Consider the following 25577-nt stretch of genomic DNA (forward strand, 5'->3'; position numbering starts at 1 on the left):
TTATTGAACTTTATTTTCTGGACAAGAATGCCAAATTAGTCTCTCTTCACAAAAAAGCAATTACAATTTGAGAACACTTTATATTTGCTGCTTTTGCCAGCACCAAGTCTACCTCATTTGAATCTTTCCATTTCATGAGAAGCATTAGTTCTCCACTGCTGTCTGTAGCATCAATTATTTGTTCAGGATCAAGACCCATGGCAAAGTCTTTTAGTTTGTCAGCAGCATCTCTTCTTTAATTTGCTATCATTAGATTCACTGTCAGATAGATTTTCTTTTTGTACTGTCTTCCTTTACCAGCCCTTTGAGAACTAAGAATGTTTTAATAAACTCTGGACAATCTAAGTTTTCTTCACATTTTCAATATGTCACTCTGTATAACCTGTCATTTCAGGAAATATTCCACCTTTCCATTGACTTTGTGAGTGTTGGTCTTGTGCTTTTTCCACCACAAATCAAATTCTTCAGGCTCTGCCTCTTCATCTTTTTTACTCTTTATATTATGTTTTTTTCCCCATTTTTTTGCAATGTAGTTTTTATTGGAGGCCTTTTTTTTTTTTTTTTTGACTTGAAGAGCTATTACTTGAAGAGCTATTACAGTCCATGAGGGATAAATTGTAAGACTCCCAGTGGATGCCTGAATCTAAGGATAGTACTGAACTCTACATATACTGTTTTTCCCTATGCACATCTAGCTATAATGAAGTTTAATTTATAAATTGGACACAATAAAAGGTTAACAACAATAATGATAAAATAGAACTATTATAACAATATACCATAATAAAAGTTATGTGAATGCTCACTCTCTCTCTCTTTCTCTCTCCCTCCCTCCCTCCCTCTCTCCCTCTTCTTCCTCTCTCCTCTCTTTTCCTCTTTCTCTCAAAATATCTTCTTGAACTGTACTCACCTTTTCATTGAAAGGAAAGAACTTTCCAACTTCTCTTTGGCATATCCGAATTGCCAGCATAACTACTTTTGCACTTTGGGGTATTATTAAGTAAAATGAGAATTACTTGAACATGAGCACTGAAATTCCACAACGATCTGTGTGAAAACAAAAATGGCTACCAAGTAACTAACGGGCTCAGAACTTATACAGTACGGAAACTCTGGACGAAGGGATGATTCATGTTCCAGGTGGGACTGAGCAGGATGGCATGAGATTTCATCACTATATTCCAAATGACATGCAATTTAAAACATGAACTGTTTATTTCTGGAATTTTCTATTTAATATTTTCAGACTACAGTCGACTGAAGGAAACTGAAACCATAGAAAGTGAAACTGTGGATAAGGGAGTACTACTCTGTTCACACCTCTAAGCTGACCCCAGGTCATCTGTGTCTCCAGCCCTCTTCGAGCTCCATTTTATTTTGTTCCCATATTACTGGACAGGACTAGATCAGGCTGCAACGTACAATCCCAACATCCTTGCAAAGCAGGGTGTGAGGGCTGTCCTGGCTCTCATCAACATTTTTCCCTCAGGCCCCAGCTCTGCGCCCCACTTGCCAGATCACACCTTGCTGCAGACAGCATCTAGTCATAGCCTTTCTCCACACAAGCAGAAAAGCAAAATGGAAGTCTCACGACACATAAGTCACTCATATTTTGGGGGACAGTAATAAAAGCACACCCTTGTCCGTGAGAGCTCTCCAATTCCTCCATGTTTTTGACCTCCACTTTAACAAGCCGTTCTCCTTTGCTCTCACCCCTCAGGCCTAGATCTTCCCTGGCTTTCTTTTTGACTCAAGGAGGAAAGAAGTAAAAGGTGCATAAAGCTCACCATTGATTAGACAAAAGACTGAGAAATTATCTACTTTCATAGGAACGCCCACAGACAACTGCTCTCCTTTTCTCATCAGGACACCCTGGGTGAACATTTCCTGACAAATCTGTGCTGGGAGTGGCCCAGGGAATTTATTCTCCTTGTCTTTGACCTTGTTTGATCAAGGGACTGCTAGTGGCAAAGTGACAAATGTAAACAAACCCCTGATGCTACATAAAATGTATTTATAAATAGGCATTTCTAGGCGTGTACATCACAAGCTACTTGTAGGCTGGAGTTGGTTTAACAGTGTTTCTTTGCAACAAATCCACTATTCCACACTGAAATCCCCTAGAATTTGGTAGCATGTTCCCGTGCACAAACAGGAAAAGATGCTATGTGCTTCAATTAGATTGATATAGCTTCTAAAAATATTTGCACCATTCAGTTCCCTGTAAGGGAAGGAATCTTCTGAAAGAGTATTTATGGGTTTTTGTCTGCTTGTGAAAGTAAAGAAAGCTCAACTTTAGAAAAGCCCCAAAAAAGCATAAGAAGGAAAATAAAAATCATATATCAGTCACCTCACAGAAACAACAGTGTTAAATTGACATTTTAAGGTATTTCCTTCCAGTTTTCAAAGACAAGAGAGTTACCACAATGGGGATCATGTTATATTATGTATGCACTTTTGTATTCTATTTTTTTATTTAATACAACATCATATTAATGAACCTTTATAAAACAGAACTGCATTTGTCTCTGAATATTATGAGCATTTTCCAGTGATATTAAATGTTCTTCAGAAACATGATTTTTAAAAGACAATGTTCAAAGAATTTACTATTAAAACTTAAATCATTCTTTAATTTTTGAACATATGTGGTTTTTTTTATAACAGATTTATTAAAGTGTAATAAACTGCATATATGTAAAATGGACAATTTGCTAAGTTGTGACCAATGAATGTAGCTATGAAACCATCATCACAATCAATATAATAAACATATGCATCACCGGAAAGAGTTTCCTGGTGCTCTTTTGTAATCTCCGTCTCCTGCCCTTCCCCATTGCCACCCTCCTCTCCAGGCAATTCTGATCAGTTTTCTGTCACTATAATTTAGTTTGGATTTTTCTAAACTATTTTATAAATGGAATAATACACTATGAACTTTCTTTTGTCAGACTTCTTTCATCATAATTATTTGGAGATTCATTTATGTTGCTGTGCGATCAGAAGTTATTTTCTTTTATTGCCGAATAGTATTCCATTGTAAGGATATACCACATTTATTTATCCATTCACTTGTAGATGAATAGTTTTGTCATTTTCATTTTTTGATTATTACAAATAAAACAGGTATGAAGATTGTATATATCTTTGTATATAGCCATTTTTTTCTCTTGAGTAGTCTTACAAAGACTTATACACAAATGTTTACAGCATCTGAGTATGGAATGTCTTGGTCATATGGTGTGTGTGTATTTCTGAGAAACAGACAAACTTTTCCAAAGTGGTTGAACCATTTTCATTCCCACCAGCAGTTCATGAAAATTCCAGTTGCTCCATATCTTTGCCAACACCTGGTATGTTCTTTTTAATTTTAGATATTCTAATATATGTGTATATAGTGGTATCTCATTATGGTTTTATTTTGCATATCCCTGATGATTAATAATATTGAGCATCTTTTTATGTCCTTATTCAATCTCTTGGGTAGATTTCTTAAATTTTCAATCAGACTTAACATAAAGTGATGACTTTCAGTCGCAGAAGAGTACTTTGAAATGTAAATTCTTGGAAAATTTTTTCTTCAATGATACACTTTTGTCACTTCTTATTCCTATTAAAAAACACTCAAAGTTGCAATAGAAATAAAATATTAATCTTATTAATAGATGATAATGATGATGATGATTTTGAGAATTCCAAACTTACCTGATCATCAAGTGGATGGCTCCAAAACAAATATATTTTAAGTAGCCACCACTACTTTCAAAAAGACCAAAGATTCCAAGGTCATAACAAATATGATATTACTTTATGGCTTTCCTCAGAAATCTCCCCACTTCTTCGAGGTCAGTTTTGCTTAGCGATTCTGTCTTTGATCACTTTTGGCTTATTTCCCCAAACCCATTTTTTCCTCAAATCTCTTACCCCACCCTGTTTCATCCCCAACACATTCTCCCCATCTCAGGAGATGATCTGCTTCTTATATCATCAAGAAAATTATCTATTAGGTGTGATTTCTACTCCCTTTAATTTACAAACAAATCTCTTTCTTCACCCTCGCTTTAGCTCCTTTGCCTCGTGTAAGAGAAACACATACCTTCCTTTTATTTAAAGCCAGCACTGTCCCCTAGACTCTGAATCTTTCTCCTCCAAATCTGTAGGCATCTAGTATCTAATATTTGTCTCTTCCCTGTATCTTCAATTCTTAACTAATCATTGACTTTTTTCTTTCTGCATCAAAACTTGTTTAAGATTCTTATAGCTTAGGATCAAGTATCCCTCCATTTTGTGTTCTTCAGATAAAGTTTTCCTTTCTTTCCTTCCTTTCCTTCCTTCAGAGCCAAGCTCCCAGAAAAAAAATAAAACAAAAAGATTACTTTGCTTCCTATTTCTTTTTTTCTTATTCATAGTTTAATTAATCCAGTTCACACCATGGCCTGTTTTTGCTAAGGACATCAAAGATCTCCTCATAGTCAAAGCCACTGGACACTCCTCATCTCTGACATTATATATATTTGAACTTTATGAGCAACTCTCTCTTCATTTGGTTTCTGTTCCATGTTTCTCCACAATTTTGTTCCCCAGTTCTCTTAAAATTGTTAAAGTGGTTTCTGTTACCTACAGCTGAACTCTGAATGATCTAGCCTCCTTCCACACTTTGTAGTTCAAGAGGGTTAAACAAATTCCTTGCTGTGCTTCCACATACCATGATGTCTTATAGCTTTTAATCTTTGACCATGATGTTACTTCTACCTGGAAAGCCTTTTCCTTCTTATTTACCCTGGTTACTTTAGTGAGATGGAAAACTTAGCACACAATAAAGAAGCTGTCAAGGAACTATGGTATCTCCATTACATTTCTCCTAAATCTCCTGTTTCTGATTTACTAATAACAAAATATATCACCTCAAATCATCAGGTCATTATACATCCACAAAACCTTGGCTGATTTTCAATAACTAACTACCATCTATTACCATCTCTTCTTTTAAAAAGAAGTTTTTTTAAAAATTCCTTTCCTATTGTCTATCTCAAATTACTAGAAGCAACCCATCAATAAAGCTCTCTGAGAAATAGCCACTCCTTGTACACAGCAACCCATTTTCTACAGTATTCATAGAAACCTATAGTACAAAGAGAAATAGAAGCAATTAGAATCCTTTTGAGAAAGTACAAGATCAGTTCTTTCATTCAATTTCCTGTGGCTGTGAACTTGAAGGTTTTATTCTTGGGAAGAGCTGGATCTGTCAAGTAATGACATGGCCTCTATTGTATGTGGAATTAAAATTGATTTTTTATTTAGTAGTAGAACATTAGTACTAGAAGGAATATTAGCAACCACTTCCTTCCTTTATGGATAAGGAAATAGAGACTTAACAAAGAAATGAATGTCTACAATGGTCTAGTATATTTATGTCAGAATTGAGTCTAGCCTCCTACTCTAATGCAAATTAAAGAAATATTTTTCAACATTGACAACACTGATTAATGGTCTGCAAGATCTACTTTTTAATTTGTTAATTTTAGAGCAACTGGGAAATGGAGATTTACCCATCAAGCAAGAGCAAAAAATCAACATATTCAAATCCCGGAAACCAGATTAAGTTTTTCATGTAATCATTCATTTATTCTAGACTAGAAGGGAGTAGACCACAGAGAATTAGTACATGATACAAGACAATTCTATTCAGGCTTTTCTTATGTTTCTTCTGAGCCTGAATGGTTACTGCCTAGATTCAAAGCTATCCTTCATATATACTAAAATGTCAATCTATGACTTCTCTCATTTCAAGTATAGTTTGAGCTTTCCACAAGAATTTCCAAGTATGTATCATTTCTCGACTGAGTTAACATAGCCATCAGTATGTGATGCCTTTTTCTTAACTAAGTGGAAAGTAAATCTATTTCAACCACACATGTTTTATTACCATTCCCACTGCTTTATTTTGGAGCTTTCTAACTATCCAGATATCAAGACAAGATCCTTAATAATTTGTAAACCTCCACAAATTAAGAAACTGGTTAGGGGCAGCAACTTAACACTGTTTCACGTGCTCACATGCAATCTCATACACATCAGTCCCTTAGAGATCAAGCCTGAATTGCCATCCCAACACTGATTGGTAGATCACCATCAGACTCCAAGTCAGATAGCAGTTTTAACAGATCTAACTACTGTTGTTCAATTGGGTGTCCATGGAAACTGAAAAATTGGTTTGTTGCCTAGAGAAGTGGAAAGAAAACCAAGTCATTTGGTTTCTATGTGGTTTCTATGAAGCTAAGAAAATTTTTTGGCAAATGATAAAAACAAGGATAGCTAAAGCTACATGATTCCCTTGGTCAATTCTTGATCTTATCAAGAAATATTATTTATGTAAATTACTCAAAAATATGAAAATATTCTACATGATGGAGTACCAGATTCTAGTGTTATTTGATTCTTGGTTAGATTTAAAAGAGTGATCAACATATGCAACAAAATCTAATAGGTTAAAAAGTCCTTGGATTCATTACATATGGAAAATGTTTCTCATCCACAAATTCAACAGAGTTCCAACTATGAAAGAAAAGGCTAGTATTTAATAAGAGTGGAGGAGACTGAAACACCTATTCATTAATCCTATGGAAATATTTGTCACTCATATGTGGTTTAGAGAATTGGGTAAAAATAGTGTTTTTCTAAGAATTTGTTCATCTGAGCATGAACCTTTATCTGAGCAATTAAATATGGCATAACAGTAGACAGGAGACATACAGTGAACTCCCTGATAGACATGAATGAAGAAGTGACAACTTGGCACATGTTGGCATGATTTCACAGCATCTGTTGGCCTGCCATCAGGTAGAAAGCAACTCCTGGCAGATCCCATCTTTCAAAGTATGCACAAAATTAGCCAGGCCAAGAAAGGTGGTATACATGAATTATAACCAAGAGTTGGCCTGACCTCAGCTATTCAGTATTTAGGGTAATTAATGCTGCTTTTTAGCTTGTCTTAGAATCTTTAGAAGAAATACCTATAAAAATTCAACTTCAGACAGGAAAAATCAAAATCGGTTGTATCCATGAGTCACAAGCTAAAATGCCCACAGAGGCCAAGTAGGGAATGAAAATCAATGTATGGAACTGAGCAGAGGCAAAACAATAGCACTAGTGTGATGATAAACAGCATTGACACACAGGCTCAGGGTTGGAGAATAACATGGAGTAATGACAACCATGGCAAAGTGTGGAACACGTTTCTTCTTGAAAGGTAACAATCACTGCTCCAGTGTAGCCATTTGATGCCATGTCTTCAGATATTTCAGGCTAAGTTTGGTTTTCCCACATCTTGCTGGAGTCCCTACAGTGATCTATTTATTTAAGGAAAGAATAGTAAAACGGATGTGAACACATAAATCAGTAAAATTGCTGTGTAATTTTGTACAAATCACAAATTTATGAAAAATGTAATGTGCGCACACATACATTCAGGGTACAATGCCTAGAAATAAAGGAAAGCTGACTTAGTTAATACACAAAAAAACTGAAACACGGGCTGAGTCCAGAGAGGGAAGAGAAAATTGTTTTCCTATTTCACTTTCTTCATACTTCTAGACATTATCCTTTGGATATTTTGGCTTTGTGTTTGAGGTTTAAGTCATCAAGAGGTTACAGTGAAGGAGAACATGATTGCTTACTTCTCTGCCTATAGAAGAGTTAGTTATTTTATTATAAGCTATACCACGTCCATCATATAATTTTCCAATCCAAAAAATTTCCTGGGTTCCTGCAAAACAAAGTCTCAACTCTTTAGTTCAGGTCTGAACATGTGCTCCACTGCCACACACACCCTCAACTTTCACCTGACCTTCCTCCTCACAATCCCTTGTAGCCCACTGCCATATTGCCACACCTCTGAATAATGCTTTTTCTGTGTCCGTCTCCATCAAACACTACTTATCCTTTAAGATCCACTTAAAATTCCACCTTCTGTACGAATCCCTCCAAGACCAAACCAACCCAGGGTGACTTCTCCCACCTGTAAACATCACATGAAATCTTAATAACGATGATGGTGATCATAGCCAACATGTGTCAAGCTCTGTGCTAAATGTATTATCTCATTTACTCCTAGCTCCTGATTCTCTATAAAACAGATATTATTAATCCCTGTTTTACAGGTAAGGATTCTGGGAACCAGAGATATGAAAAGGAAAGTAGATCTCTTTCTGACAGAAAAATAACAAAAAAGAGCTCACTGGAGAATTTGTATTATTTGCTCATCCCTGAACCAATTACTGTGGCTAGGCCTTGAATCACATACTGGTGCTATGGGGGTTGGGTGAACCAAACCGCAAATCATATTGATGGATTTCAGAAAGGAGGGTAGGTTCCCAAAAGAAACCTGGGGTTACCTAATATAAGAAAGAGTGCTGGGAAGGCAAAAACAAAATATCCACTCTCCTTCGCACATGGAGAACTGTTAACTCTCTAGCTTCTGCAAGATTACCCCAGCCTTCAGCTTTCCTTCCTAAATAAAGCGAGACTTCTATTTAAGATGATGCAGGGAGTCCACTCTTTAACACACCCCCTTTTCTCCAACCATATTAAAAGGAAATATAAAATAGAAAAATTTAAAAAGATAATTGGGTACAAAAATAAAATATTAATAAACAAATATTAATAAACATATTTGTAGACCAAAAATCTGCAAAAGAAACATAAAGCTTTGAACAGAGTTGTAAATGATGGATACATAACAATTTCAATATTTAAAGTTAAGAGTGAGTTGGACTGTCTCCCCACTTCCAACTCAATTCTCAATGCTCCATATTGTTGGCTCCTTTGACCATGTGACCTGTGACCTGTAAAAGAAAACTGGAAAAAACTATTACTGACCAATAACTAGGGCACTGCCTTTAACAAGATGAAAGTCTACAGACCAAATACAGCTTTTTGATAACGCCTCCTGCTGGCTCACAAACTAGATCTGCAATATCCCCAGTATTCAGATGAGTCCTCAAAATACCATTATAAATTCTGGTGCTGGATAGAGGTATTTGGTAAACCAGCTGAAGCCACCACCAAACTGTTGGGTAGGGAGATGTGAGCACAGTGTGAGGAGAGTCTTAATCAGATATTTCCAACTGAAAATGAGCCTACACATTGAGGAAATATAACACTAAGAAAGACTAAATAATGAGAGCATGAATTTAATCCAGATTAAAATAATTTATGAAATAGTCTGATGAAGACTTTAAAATAAGTGAATTTAGAATGTTCAAATAAAATACAAAAGAATGATTTCCATTTTTTTAAAAAAAAAAAACAAGAAATAATGAAACAAAAATAGGCAAACAAAATTAGTACTAAACAGTTTAAAAGAGGCTTAGAACCGCAATGAGATTTTCCTTCACACCCACTAGGATGATTAAAATAAAGTCAGGTAATAACAAATGTTGATAAGGACATGGAGAAATTGGAGCCCTCTACACTGCTGGTGGTAATGTAAAACAGTGCAATACTTTGGAAAATAGTATGGCACGTCCTCAAACAAGTAAACAGAGTTCCCATTTGACCCAGTAATTTTACTCCTAGGTGTCTACCTAAGACAAATGAAAACATATGTACATACAAAAACTTGTACTTGAATATTCACAACAATATTTTTCATGATCTCTGAAAGATGGAGACAACCCAAATGTCCACCAACTGATGAACAAATAAACAAAATGTGGAATATTCATGCAAAGAATATGACTCAGCTATAAAGGGAAATGAAGTACCGATACAAGCTACATCATAGCCAAATCGTGAAAACTTTATACTGTTTTAAAAAGCTAGTCACAAAAAACCACATGTTGTATGATTCTGTTCACATTAAAGTCTAGAATAGAGAAATCTATAGAGACAAAATAAATTAGTGTTTGATTGGGACTGGTGTGGGAGGCAAGGAGAAGATGGAGATATAGGGTGGTGATAGCTAAAGGGTACAGGATTTCTTTTTGAGGTGATTAAAATGTCTTAAAATTGATTGTGATGATGGTCACACATATTTGTAACAACCCCTATAAAGTAGTCTTAGAAATCTTTCATTTGGAATTTTCACTTCAACAAAAAATTTTTAAATATAATATTAACATTTGTTGACATCGTCTGGATAAATTTCCTGTAACCACCACCAGATAATATTAGTGCCCATGTCTATTCATGTTTATAATCTCATTCTCACCACATAAAAAGCCAAAAGGCCTCTAGGCAAGTAGCACAAACTAGAAGTCAGAGTCATTTAAGTAGGAAAATGGTGGGGAAACCCAGCCATCACATGGTATATTAAACAAAAGGGAAACTAGACTCAAAGAACCCACCCACAGCAGCTAGGAACACAGTCAGCCTGGGAGTGGATATACTGTGGGCCCTGGTTTGTACATACCATCTTAGTATGTATGGTATCAGCAGTAAGAATAATAGCAAACACACAGTGAAAGATTTGTGTATGTTAACAACTTTTTAAAACTTTTTAGTATTGTTTTGGGAGTACGATATTCAATGATTGGGTCAATGTTGAAAACAAGATCATTGATTAAGAGGAAAACTAATAATATTGGTAATGATTCAAACCATGGTTCGTAGTGCTCAAAATCAAACAAGTCAAGTTAATGTAAATCTTTCCTATAGTGAACCCAGAGTTCAAAGAAGACTACCTATCACATTATTCATATAAATGTCCATCTGAATTACATTGTTTTGCAATTTTATATGAGTCCTAAATTTATCTTTGTTTTGTTATTTTAATAAGTTTAAATCTAGTTTTATCACTGTACATATTATATAATATATTAAAAATAATTGACCTCCACATTAAAAGTTCATATGAATTATTTACCTCTAAAAAGGTTCTGTGCATTTCTTTGTTGTGAAGTTCATTGAGGTAGTTTGTAAAGTGCTTAAGCAAGAAATGAGAATTTTAAACTTTGTCAAATAACTAAATAATCAAAATGCTCATGGTTCAAAACGATAAAGCCAGACAAGAGAAAAAAGAACATAGGTAACCTCAATTAACTAGAATGTTTGAGACTGATGGTTTTGAATAACCAGAAAATTATTTTTTAAGTTTAAAGCCTTCTTGAAAATATTTTAAAAGTGTATTGGTATGCTTTTCTCATTAAAGAAGGTAATTTAATCTTTATGATCTACAAACTGTCAGTGCCTCAGTTTCATCTTTCAAAACTAAATCCTTACTATAGATCCATCTTTACAGAAATTATGCAAAAGAAGAAATTACTCTTTTAAAAAATACAGGATATAAGGATTTTTCATACAATTTTCCTCCTTTTTCAGCTAGAGAATACATAACATGAGGTTTCTCATGTTGGAGTTTAATTGAAGTTTTATTGTGCATATATTGCTACTTTGATGTAGGATTGATAGGCCTGAGGGGGGAGAGAAAGGAGGTGAATCATTTGTCCCAATGTGCAAAGCAGCCAGGAAATTTTATATTCAGTTTTAGACACTTTCATTGAATGACTGCTATGGCTAAGATACTGGAGGAGGAAAGAGGAGAGACATAAAGAGGTTAAGATACTAACTTCTTAGAAATGTATAGCCAAAGGAAAAATTGAAACTCTTTAATCCTGTTGCTTCAGTGGACGTCAACACACAGTTGCAGTGATCAACCCAAAGACAGAGAACATTTGAATGCTCAGGATTCCACCATCCATGGTGGTGCTTACAGCCGTCTCCCAACTGGTACGTAACCCTGTAAACCCATCTAATTAATGGATTGATGTCAAGACAGGGCCAATTCCTGAGGGAGTGCCACAGGCCCTGTCCTGCTAATATGTTTTTGAAAAATGAAAATAAAAAGATATTTTACAAATGTACCATCAGCTCTGCAGTTAAAAACAAACCAGAAAGGACAGCAAACTCGGGATGAGAGAATCAGGAGCCAAAAAGCTGAAACATGTGGCTGAATTTAACAAGATGATTACAAAGGGGAAAATGTAAGTTCCTGTATTCTGGCCCATAAAAATAAAAACACTGTGTACAAATACAGGATGAGAAAGGCGTGGAACTGTGTGTGTGTGTGTGTGTGTGTTTTAAAGAGTCAGACTTGAACTGGCTTGAAGTAACAACCATACAGAGAAGAAATATAAATTAATAAACTATTCTCATTATTAATCAAATAAATTAAAACAGTGATTCCTTAATCTACCAAACAGATATAGGAAAAATGGTAATTCTCACTCTGACAAAGGATATTAAAAAAATAGGCATTTTTATATACCAAAGTGTGAATTGGTAAGTCTTTCTGTAAGAATTTGGTGATATGTATTGGAAATCATAAAACCATGCAGCCCTTTTATCCAAATAATTATACTTCTGGGAATTTTCTTAATTAAATAATTATGTATGCACATAAGTATTTAGCTACTAGAATGTTAACCACAGCATTTATTTTTTTCCAGCGGTATTGAAATATTATTGACATATAACATAGCAGTTTAAAGCATACAATATGATATTTGATATATATGTATATAGAGAGAGAAACGATTACCACCATAAGGTTAGTTAGCACATTAGTCACTTCACATAATTACCATTTTTCTGTGGTGATAACATTTACAATCTACTCCGCTAACAACTTTCAAGTATGTGATGCAGTATTGTTAACTACGGTCACCACGCTGTACATTAGTGTCCCCAGAACTTATTTATCTTGTAACTGGAAGTTTGTATCCTTTGACCAACATCTCCTCACTTCCCCCAACCCTCAGCCCCTGGCAGCCACCATTCTATAGTGATCTGTCAGTATCTACCCTGATAAGGGGTGTGGATTGTTTCCAGGACCCCACCCCAACCCCACCCACCCCTACACCTGCATATACTAAAATCTGGGGTTACTAAAATACACAGATGCTCAAGTCCCTTATATACAATGAAGTCACATTTGCATTTAACCTATATTTGTACATAGGCTACAGCAGGGTACACTTACACATCACTTTATGTAGATTCGATGTAGTGCTTGGCATGTGGTAAATTCTAGTTTTGCTCCTTGGAACTTTCTGGGATCTTTTTAAAAAAAACATATTTTCAATCCAAGGTTGGTTGAATCTGCAGATGTGAATGAAACCTGAGGATACAGTGGGCCAAATGTACTCTCTATTTGCATATTTTTGTGAATAATGCTGCAGTGGCCATGAGGATACCAATATCTTTAAGATCCTGATTTCATTTCCTTTGATATATACCCAGAAGTTGTATTTTTAATATTTTGAGGAATCTCTAAACTGTTTTCCATAGTGGCTGTGCCCATTTACATTCCCACCAACGGAGCACAAGGGTTTCCTTTTCTCCATATCTTTGTCAACACTTATTCTTGTCTTTTCAAAAATAAATGTCCTAACAGATATGAGGTAATATCTCACTGTAGTTTTAATTTGCATGTCCTTGATGATTTGTGGATGTTGACCATCTTTCCATAGATGTTCAAAATACCCATTGGCAATTTGTACATCTTCTTTGGAGAAGTTTATTCATATCTTTTGTCCATCTGTCAATGAAGTTGTTTTGCTGTTGTTGTTTTTGAGTTGTAGGAGTCTATATATTTTAGAAATTAGCCCCTTATCAGAAAGATGGTTTGCCAGTATTTTCTCTCATTCTGTAGGTTGCCTTTTCATTTGGTTTATTGTTTCCTCTGCTGTGCAAGAAGCTTTTTAGTTTGATGTAATCTCACTTATTGGTTTTTGCTTTAGTTGCTTGTACTTCTGGTGTCATATCCAAAATATTATTGCCAAAAACAATGTCAAGGAGTTTTTTCCCTATGTTTTCTTCTAGGGTTTTATAGTTTCAGGTCTGACATTTAAGTCTTTAATACATTTCAAGTTAGTTTTTGTGAGTGGTGTAAGATAGGGGTCCAATTTCATTCTTTTGCATGTGAATATACAGTTTTACCAACACCATTTATTGAAGAGACTATCAGAGCATTGTTAATAATGGCAACACACACACAAAACACACACACACACACACACACACACACACCCCATATATGTCCCAAACTGAGAATGGATGTATAAATTGTGTTTTATATACATGCAGTAATTTTAAATGATTTTATAAAAATAAATTTATTGAAACTGGTGAAATGCAAATAAGATCTATATCTACTTAATCATATTATACTTATGTCACTTTCATGGTTATGATAATGTACTATAGTTAGGTGAGATAGCACCATTGGAGAAAGCTAACTGAATGGTACAGAAGACCACTCTGTAATATTTTTTGCGACTTCTGAGAGTCTATAGTAATATCAAAATAAAAAATAGAAAAACAAATTTATTGAAATAAGTTGTTTACAATATATCATTGACTGGAAAAAGGTGATAAATCAGAAGATCTAATACTGCTTTTTGTAAAATGTACATGTAATTCCTGTAATTATTTTGATGATAATAGAGTACCATTTTCTGAAATCTTGTTTTATGGTTTACAAACAGCATATTATTTAAATCTTACAACACCCAATAAAGTAGATGTTATTATTTCTATTTTACCAGTGAGAAATGGGATTAGGAGAGATTGTATGAATTCCAAATGTTATACAGCTAGTCAGAATTTCAAAATCCTTGCTCTTGGCTATGTTCCAAAAAATTCACTACCTAGCATTATTTTTTTTACAGTCTAGAAAGGTACATACCAAAATTTTAACCATAGCTATCCCTGTGTAGCGGGTATTGGTGGCATTATTGTTCTCTTTTTGCTTATCGAAGCTGTCCCATTTGCGCGATGAAGAATAATATTTATTTTAAAATACTTCAGTGTTTTAGTTGAAAGCAAGGTCAATATGACTCCAAAGGATGAAACGACTGTCAAAATACATTGACAGAAAAATAGTATTTAAAATAAAAAGGCCACAGTAGTGTTCAAAAACACAGAGGTCAGTATGGTCTGGAATATAGAGCTCCTTCTATTTGAGGAGCTACGCTTTGTAGGAACATAGAGACCAAAGTATATTTAGAGAAAAGCAATCAGATTGGTGAGAGAATCTAAAAGCATTTATAATATGGATGGTAGAGAGAACTTGGAAAGAAACAGACTTAAAGGGAACATAGTAGCTGTCTTAAATTTTTTAAAATAATAATCATAAGCAACTATCATCTGTTGAGTGCTCATTATGAGCAACATGCACGCATTATCTCAATCCTCACCACAGTCCTATAGAGGAGAAACTAATATTATTCTTCCTTTGCAGATGAGAAAACTGAAGCTCAGAGAAGTCAGATAACTTGCCCAAAGGCACACATGCGTTAATGATAGAGCTAGCATTCACAAGCAGAATCTGTTCATTTCACACCCCGACTAAGGAAAAAGGACTGGGCTTGTTTGTACGGCTCCTCGTAAACAAAATAAGGAACATAAAAAATATCCTCTCCATACTCAGATTTATCTCAGAAAAATTAAAATTGTCCCACTGTAGGATGGATTGCCATGGAAGATAAATCAGTGCCCCTCTATATATTCGATATAGTGTCAGTGACACTCAGCACTAATGTCAAATTTCAATATGCATTAGAATCACCTGGGAGAGCTTTATAAAACACAGATTTCTACACTCCACCTGCATAAATTCTGATTCAGATGTCCTGGTACATGAATCTGTAATTCTATCAGGCTCCCAAGTGATACCAGTGCTTCTGGTCCAGGATCACACATTGAGATTTTTTTTTCAAACCCTAAAATTCTGTTACTTTTTAAAAATCAAACCCTGTAGATCGGACAAATTTTGTATCCCTCACAACCTCTCTCATGGAATGGTAGTCATCATGCCTCTGAGCCATACAACAAGTCTTATTTGTTTGCTTGTTTTTCCTACTGAAGTTACATTTGAGTGTCCTACATGCTTGCCTTTTATAGCTTGGTTTTGTTTTGTTTTAATTCCCAGAGTTTGCTAATACATTAGAGACAGGGTTGTCGTTGTTGTTATTGTTTTTAAGAAATTTATCTATATTTCTGATAAAGAATAAAAGCAAATCTCATTCAATTATGAACAAGAGACTGATAAATGTTTGCATGTTTTGATTATCCAAGAGGAAATGCACTTTTCTAGTATGATTCACTTTTCAGTTGTCTAGTTCAATTTGGAATGGGAAAAGGAAATGCTGTTGTTTACCCAGAAATTAAGGACGATGACCATATGTCACAAACCATGTTTTATTATTTTCAACAGTGGCAAACTGAGCATTAAATAGCGTTAATTTTTTAAACTCTGCTCATGTTTACCTTAAGGGCAGTTTTATTTTTTATCTACTTTTTGGTGAGATAAAAATTGCCAAGTGTCTTTAAAGTAGGCAAAACCAATCCAAAATCAAATAGGAGAAAAAAGAGCTCCCCATAAACTACTCCATTGGCCCTCTGTTTCCTGAAGAGCAGCTGATACAATGCCCACAGCTGCTTCTTTACATATAGGATTGTCTCCTGCCAACTTGAACAGCCAGCACCCTATATAAGAACCACAAGTGGCTTTTAAGGTGATAAGATAGAGTTTAGCTGCTATATTTTATGACATGATTTAGCCGGTGTTCCTTTACAGAGTGCCACTAGCTGGCCAGCTTTAAACAGTCATAAACATTTGATTGTGGAGTAATTTAATTTAATGATTTGTTTAATCTTCAAATCACAAGAGGCTGTTTTCAAAACTCTTTGTTGCCATGTCGATCCTCTTTTAACCTACAGGATTAATAATTGATGTTGAAATGCGGTTGGGAAAAAACTGACAATGAACTTCTTTCGAAAGAAATAGCACCTGAACAGAGTATCGGATTTATGCAATGTCTCTGCCAGATAACAGATAGCTTTAAGTGACCAAACCTTTAAAATCACAAGCATTTTGGATTATTTTTCCAAAATGTCTTACATTCTCTCTTACTATCAAACAGAATAATGGAACATACTTTAACATCCTCTAATGAATCAAAATAACTCTTATAAACAAGTATGATTCTAGTATATAACCAGATAGTATCCTCAGAGGATATGGTTGAAATTTGGTCAACTTTTTGCCTCTAAAATGCCTTCAGAACCTTACACTGTGTTAGTTCTTTCACTGAATTTTCATAGTATTACGCGTTCCCTTTTCACTTAAATGTACCGACCACTGTTAATTTTTTCTTCCCTTTTATTTTACTGTTAAATTTATTGTGTGCTAGAAATCTGGGTTACTAAATTTACTGGAAGTGTGTGCAAATGAGTAAGGGGAGTCATTTTTTGTCTGTGGCTCTTTATGTAGAGTTTGTGGCATAAATTTTAGCCTCTCAAGAAGTTTGTTTCTTAACTATTCCTGCTTCTTATCTATTGTCTTATAAATCAGGTTGGCAGATATGTGACCTCTATTTAAGAAAAGTATGACTGTGGCCATGTAATGATTATCACTGATATTTGTTTTATTACCACTGCTGCTCTAGCCAGGCAAACTCTTTGTATTCAAATCACATGTTAGCACCCACAATAGCAAACAATCTGGATGACTTTTCTATTCAAAATCTAGCATTCTTCCATCTCTTTATTCTATAGACCTCCCAAATGAAACCAGAGTTAGAAAAGAAGACATGACTACAGATAGTTTTATAACTCAGCCTTCAATACCTCGTGAAGGTCCCTAAATCAGAGTTTTTCTTCTCCCCTAATCTGAGAGATTAAAGAAAGACCAGAAATAGGAAAGCAAGGAAAAATATACTGTATTACCTTCCTGAGGGTCATGATTCTTTGAAATTCTTTTCAAGTTATAGGCACATATTCTGTTTGCTGCTGTGAGAAATCAAGTCTAAATTCTCAATCTGGCCCTCAAAGGCCTCCAGGATATGGCTTAACCAACATTCTTAATATCATCTTCTATTGCTCTTTTTGCCAGACCAAGTCCTCCGTGACTCTCGCTTCTTTCTGTTTCCTACCTTTGGAGCACTTTTTAGGCGCTGACGTGTGCTTCTCAGAGGGGAATAAAAAAACCAAGGTAGGGGTCCCATAGTCAAATAAATCTGGGAAATGCATTAATCAGTATTAAAAAAGGTTGGTTATGTATTTATTTATTTATTTATTTATTTATTTATTTATTTATTTATTTATTTCCTTACTTACTTATTTATTTATTTTTACTATAGTACTTCTCAGAACCTTTTAAAATCCAAATGTTTATTTAAATCTCCAAAAGGGGAATATAGTATAGAATGAGGGTAGCCACTCATCCCAGCTTGGGACAGCCTCAATTTGCACCTGTTGTCCTGGCATAATTGATAGTGACTTTTTTAGTATTTAAAATGCCTCACGTTGTACAATATAATTTTCCTATATATAGTACTTTCTAAATTAATTTGACCACCACTTCCATTTCTCACAGACTCCCTAAGTATCCTATAGAACACAGTTTGAGAAACATGACCCTTGCCCCACTTTGCTAGCTGTCTACCTAGATCTCAAATCCCATCTCAAATAGTTTACACTGTGGTGAAGTCTTCGCTTATTGCTCGTTCTCTTCTACAGCTAGAAGCACTTACTCCCTCTGCTGAAATTCATAATACCTTCTCTGCACCATTCCCTTGTGGCATTTAGCATTCTCTCCCCTGTTTTTAGTTTGAAGGCTCAAGCTTTCCCTCCTCTACTGCAACATTCATAGTAAAATCCAGGTAGCGTTTCATTTTGTATTCCCCTAAAATGCCAAACTCAACAAATATCTTTGAATGATTAAACTTAGTTGCACCTTTCTCTCAGCATACATGTAGAGGTAGATCCTCAGTGCAGGCCAGGGCAGCTCCCACCGCTGCCCTCTGGTGATTATCTTCCCCACTTCCTTTCCTATCTCAACTTAAGCACTTAAACGTGCTCAAGATTCTCCCCCCATTAACAAAGTCTGTCCTCAACTTTGTCCCTCCAGCTACTACCTTACCTTTCACTGTCCAGATTCTCAAGAACAAATGGCTGTCTCAACTTACCTTCCATTCAGTTGCCAGTTTACTGCCATCTGGCTTCTGCCTCTAACCCTTCACCCAAACTGTTCATATTGGAGTCACTAATCGATACCACCCCCACCACCACCACCAAATCCAACAGACATTTCTCACTTGGGCTTGAAAAGCACAGATTCTGAAAGAGTTAGCTTCTGTGATTTACACTCTCTTTAAAAGTGCCCAAAGTTCTTCCACAAGTTAAACACAAAATTACCATATGATCCAGCAATTCCCCCTCTAGGGACATACCCAAAGGAATCGAAAGCAAAACCTCACTCAGATACTTGTACACTGGTGTTCATGGCAGCAATATTCACAATAGTCAAAAGGTAGAAATGATCCAAACATTCATCAGTAAATGAGTAGATAATCAAAATGTGGTATGTAAATACAATGAAATATCATTCAGCCCTTAAATGGAATAAAATTCTGATACATGCCACAACATGGATAAACCTGGAGGACATTATGCTAAGTGAAATAAGCCAGACACAAAAGGAAAAATATATGATTCCACTTATCTGAAATACCTAGAACAAGCAGATTCATAAAGACAGTAAAATAAAGGTTACCAGGGGCTGGGAAAAGGGAAAATGGGGAGTTATTGTTTAATAGATTCCGAGTTTCTGTTTGGGATAATGAAAAAGTTCTGGAAATAGATAGTTGTAATGATTACACAGCATTGTGAATGTATTTAGTGCCACTGAATTGTATATTTGAAACATGGTTAAAATGATAAATTTTATGTTACATGTATATTTTACCACAATACTAAAAAAGAAAGTGCCCAAAGTATTAAAGTCCGTATAGTAAACAGAGAAAAATCAGTTTCATCACTCCTTTCCATTCAGCAAGAATCTCCTTCTGGGGAAAAACTGACCTGGGGAATTCCCAACCCAGGTAGGCGTCCTGAGCAAGCATCGTGGAAAGAGCTTTCCACTTAAGCTTATCTCTAGCCTTTCTAATTACAGAGCCCCACCTCGTTCTCCCAGTATCTATGTTTCTGCAAAGTTAGAAGCCTAATCATTTTTTCCCACTGACTTAGATTATATAGGCAGAGGGGTTTTAATCTCATTTAGAATTGCTCTTCAGGTGGCATTGCTCCAAAGGTTCTTCCTTCAGAATTCTTCAGTCCTCTCCTACCCTTACCCAACATCTCCCTAAGAAGGCAGTAAGCTGTTAAAAAAAAAAAAAAAATGTAAGCAAGGAGAAAAACAGCCACTTGTAAAGTGTGTGTGATGTGAATGGTTGTGGTGGTTGGGGAAGGGCATGGAAGTCTACTCCTGCAAGCCCGGATTAAACCTTTTATGGAGCATTAAGTTATCAATGCTCCGGTTTCCTGCCCATGGAGTACTTTATACTTGGGTAGTATTTTCCACTGGTAATGAATGGCCTCCTCTCCATGCCCAGATTTTCTGTAAAACCAGGGAGCCAAATAAGTCAAAGTGATTTTTCTGACTTTTCAAATGTATTGTTAGTATACTTGTTAGTATTCACTGACGACGTACCCATTGCCTGATATGAAAGTCCTTATCCCAAAGCCTCATAATTCTCACACTCCAGGTAAAGCATCTTGCGTCTTCAGAGAAGACCCCTCATGTTTCAAAGTGTGAGTTTTTATTTGGTTTAGTGGCCCTTGAGGACTCCTCGTAAAATTCTCACTCAAAGGGTAAGTAAGATGTCCAAAATCCTGCCTGGGGCGATTTTTTTACTGTTGTGAATTCAGTAGATTTGAGGGAGGATAGATAAAAGTGTTGAGGCTTTTCAGTACACTAAGTTATTAAGGCCTGAACGTGGGCTGTGGTAGTGGAAAAGGAATGATTCCAAAAATATTAAAAACATGAGAAAGGAGGGCGCTTGGTATCTGAAACATTTGTTTCTCTGAGCTTCTTTTCCTTAGCTTCTGTAGCTACCTGATCACAAGGGGGAAAGTTCCCTATTAGAATAAAGTTATGGGAAGCCTCTTTCTTACTTTTTTTCCCTTAAAAAAAAATTGCCACAAGAGCTCTTTACTCCCGTGGAATTTCGAGGAGATCCCATGAAACTGTGCGTGAATTGTGCCTTCTCCAAGGACACTCCCTCATGCACACGACGCTGGCCGGATTTTGTAACTGCGTTTATGACTGATTTACGGAACTTTTACTTGGCAGGCCCTGCTGTTACTGTTAGCTGGTTACTATGGATCCTTCAACATGCCACTCTGGCATGTGCATTAAAAATAACCTCCCAAGACTGTACAGAATACATAGAACAACGAGAGTACAGTCATAGCTGCAGACTCCAGGCTTTGCTTTGGTGCCTATGTATTCACATGTGCTCCTATATGATGCAAGTACAAGGAAAAAAAATCAAACACCTTTTAAATGTCTGGTTACATTGTAATTATTCTAAATTTTCCCCGAAGCAGAAGTTCTCAGAAATCAACAACATCCCAAACAACTGTAGACCAAAAGAGTTTAAAAAAAACACAAGTTACAAGTATTTGTTAAGGGCACAGATCCAAAGACAGACTGTCTGGGTTTGAATCCTGGCTCCAGTACTTAACTAGCTCTGGGATCTTTGCAAGTTATACCATGACCACAGCTATCTCATCTGCAAAATGGAGTGATGATAGCAATCTCAAAGGGTCCTTCCAAAGATTAGAGGAAATAGGTAAAAGTTCTTAGTTCGGTACTTGAGCATAGAAGGTCCTCAATAAATAATCTTTTGAATGCCACTTTTTAGCATGTAGATGGATAGCATTTATCAACATGCAACTTATGTTACAGTGCCTGGCACTGAGTATGTGCTTACTGAAACAGTGATGTCCGTTTACTTACGTATATTCCTGATACTCTTTTCTAAATTATATACTTCTTAAGATCAGAGCTATACTCGATTCATCTTTGTATTCTCCACAGCTCTGTGGTGAGTGCTGAATAAAATATTTATTGAATTAATTGAAAAGAGAAAAGCTGTTAAAATGTAAGAAGCAACAGTTAGTATGTAAACTGGTACAAAAAAAAAAAAATCACAGGCTTTAAGTGCAAATAAAATCCAGTGCCAAGAAAACACTGAAGTTCCCTGAAACTAAATGGATATATCAAGCTACATATGAATACAATATTTGTAATGCTGGGTCTGGTTCAGTGAGTCTGGTTCTAGCTGGGTACTGCAGAGGGAAGAAAAGCTTTTATCTCTCTCCCACCCCTGGCCTCAGCCCATGAGCTAGGCTTGCCCATGACTCAAGAGAAGAATTGCTCTCCCAAAGCCAGACACCACAGTCACCACAAGCAAAGTAGTTTCCTTATACCACTTCAAGAGTCATCGGACTCAGTGGCAGCAGCACAGGCAGAAGACTGGGGATGAGGGACATGAGGCCAGGAGAATATAGACTCTGCCCCAGTTTCCATCACTAGTGGTTGAACCAGCATGAACAGAACTGTGCCCATGCAGAGGGGAGAGAAGGCTATCTTCTTTTGATAAGAAAGCCAGTGAATCATTCTGAATTCTTAGCAGGGAAAACAGTAATAAGAGGCCTGTGACTGTGGACTCATGTCTGTCACCCAGGGCAAAAGTGAAAATAAGTGTGTGTGTGTGTGTGTGTGTGTGTGTGTGTAAACACTGTTTCCTTCTTTTCTGACAGTATGTTCACTTTCTACCCAAAGGCCACTGGGAACATCCCTGTAGTTGACTAAGTTGGGTTTTTTACTTGTTACTTACTGTGGGGAAACCATGGGGCATCTCAGCAAGAGGGTGTTAGAACCTATTATAGACTTGGGCTTTGGTTGGGTGATTTGCAGGAAGGCTCTAGGAAAGTAGGAGTTCATTCTAGATTGGGTGCTGTCAGAAAGCAGAGATAATTCTATGATTAGGTATCCCAATAAGACTTATCTTTAGGAAGGACAGAACTAGAGTGAAGATAAAGCTGTAATTGCAAAAGAAACAATGGTCACTTACATTAGCTGGAAGAGGGGGATGCTTGGTAATGTGTGGCTTGGACAATATTCATGTTTTCTTTGTTCAGCATGATTACAGAGTCATAGTCTTGATCCATCATGGTCAGAGAGTGGCCTGGTCTGATGTTGATGCTAGGTGAAATTGTTTATGTTCAGTGGGTGAACACCAAGACCTATCTATGAGTGCCAGGCCATACGGCAACACCTACACCTAACTGATTGTGCCTGGCAAAGAGTAGGATGTCAGTTACTAATGTAACTGAGAACGTAGAAGAAAAAAGTGGTAAACCAATTAGAAATGTATTTCAGCAGTTTTTCTGATACAAGTCTCTTGGAGCTTGGCACAACCATATAGCATTTTAACTGATGGATGATGGTACCCAATGAGAATTGATAAATATTAGATTGAGGTCAACCTGCACTATCTACTATTGTGTCACAGGACACCATTCTTGGTTCTGTCTTGTCAATTCGCTTACCATTTTTGTCTGTTTTTAGGACCTACGATCAATTAAAGTTAAAGGGAGGCAGATTTTGCTTTTAAAACACATATACACTCACACACAGTGACATCAGAAATTATCTTTCTGTTGAGGAAACAAATGCCCCATGATTAGAACTCTGCAAACAGAGGCCAAGTGACCACTGGTAAGGATTTTGTGGGAGGGATGCAGACATAGATTTAATTTCTAACTAATTTCTTAGAGCTTTTATATGGTAAATACTTAAAGTACGATATTCTTTTAATATTTTCCCAGATTTCTAACTGCTTCACTTGTTTCCAGAAGAAATTATCTTTTTTCTAGGCACATATCCCACTCAGAGCCTTGTAGAACAGTTTGTATATTTATCAAATTCATGTATAGCGCAGTAAGAATTTTAACAGGAACTTGTTTGTTCTCAAACAGTTCAATCTTTTGGACTTGGTTAACTGATTTGGCTCTATTCCACCTGCTTTCTCGTACCTATTTGTATCTTAAATTATTTGCTTTACATCTAATACTAAATATTCTGCATTACAAATTCTACTTTTGTTTTCATAGGTACTCTGATCTGTGCCACCTTCTACTCTTGTGTAGTAACTAGATTTAGCTTCACAACAATATAGTTCTAATTTTGTAGAACTTGAGAGTTATAAAATTTTATTACAATCTCAAAGTTCCTTAAACTCTACATCCTCCTCTGACTTAACAATGAAAAATTGGTAAATACAAAAAAGCATTCTTTCTGAATATACACAATCATCTCTTAATTTGTAATTAATTAAACTGTTAATCTTTGAGTTTTCTTAGTGTAAATCTTGCATATAATTAGTACTTTTAAACCTTAAATATACTGTATAACATTAATTCATTTTGCATAAAGCCTTCTTTTAGTCTGGAATGTCTAGAAAGCAGAGCCTGAGGCAGGAATACCTGATGTATTGATGATTGTAATATAAGAAATATATATTTTGGTTTTCATCCCTGACTCTTGGCCAGAGCTCCTAAAACCTTTGTAGTTTCCTAATCGATACAGGTGCTAGGAGTATCTTTTGTTCTAATATTTGGTCTTTGACCACAGTTCATGACGCAAATCTCCTAAATCTCTTGGAATTTCCTGGGTGATAGGAGAATCTTTTATTTTAATGAGGCAACTCTTGGTGGGCTTCTGGATAGCTTCAAGATGGGTATTAGTTACCAGAAAAACCAAGCCATGATTCCAAGCTTGGAATTTTCAGCCCAGTCCCTCATCCTCTGGGGAGCAGAGAAGAGCTGGAGATTCCGTTAATAATCAATCATGCCTGTGTGAGGAAGCCTCCATAAAAATCCCTGATCTATTGGGTTCAGAGAGCTTCTGGGTTGGTGAAACCATCCATGTACTGGAAGAGTGACATCTCCTAGCTCCATGGAGACAGAAGCCCCTGCTTTCAGGACCCTTCTAGACCTCACCCTATGTATCTCTTCATCTGGCTGTACATCTATATTTTTATCATAGCCTTTATTATTTAATAAACCAGTAAATATAAGTGTTTCCCTGAGTTCTATAAACTGTTCTAGCAAATTATTGAACTTGAGAAGGGGTGACGGGAACCCCAAATTACTGCAAGTAGGTCAGAAGTACAGGTGACAACCTGAGACTTTCAATTGGCCTCAAGTGGGGATAGTTTCGTAGGAGTGAGACCTTAATTTGTGGGATCTGACAATAACTCAAGGTAGATAGTGTCAGAACAGAATTAAATTGTGGGACACCCAGTAGACACCCACTGAGAATCAGGGACATGTTTAATGTTTCAGGAAAAACCCCACGCATTTGGTGGCCAGAAGTGTGAATATGATAGTAGTAGAGAGGAAAGCAATAGAAGAGGAAACTAAGATTTTTTTCTTAAAATGTTATATGTGGGAATACCATCCCAAGCCAGCAAGAATAAGGGAAAAAGAAAACGAAACTGGAAAAGAAAGTAAACCATACAAGGTGAAAGATCCATGCTGGCCACTCCTTTACAACGGGCAAGACACAAGAGGTCTCCTGACCAATCTTATAAGAAACTGTGTCTCAAGGGAAGGAGGAAGAGCAGGGAATGTATTTGCCTACTTACCTCCTGACTCCTGTTTTCCATTAGTCGAAGTTTGACCCACCAGCAGTTAGCTTCCCAGTCCTTCCAGGTTGCCAT

The 25577-nt window shown here is 36.2% G+C and overlaps 1 pseudogene; it reads right to left on the minus strand.

Annotated features, from left to right (window-relative positions):
• On the minus strand, positions 1-25577 carry LOC120615138 (chromobox protein homolog 3-like; annotated as a pseudogene).

The sequence above is a fragment of the Pteropus medius genome, unplaced genomic scaffold (assembly GCF_902729225.1).
Source record: "Pteropus medius unplaced genomic scaffold, Ma_sr-lr_union100, whole genome shotgun sequence".
Classification (NCBI taxonomy): domain Eukaryota; kingdom Metazoa; phylum Chordata; class Mammalia; order Chiroptera; family Pteropodidae; genus Pteropus; species Pteropus medius.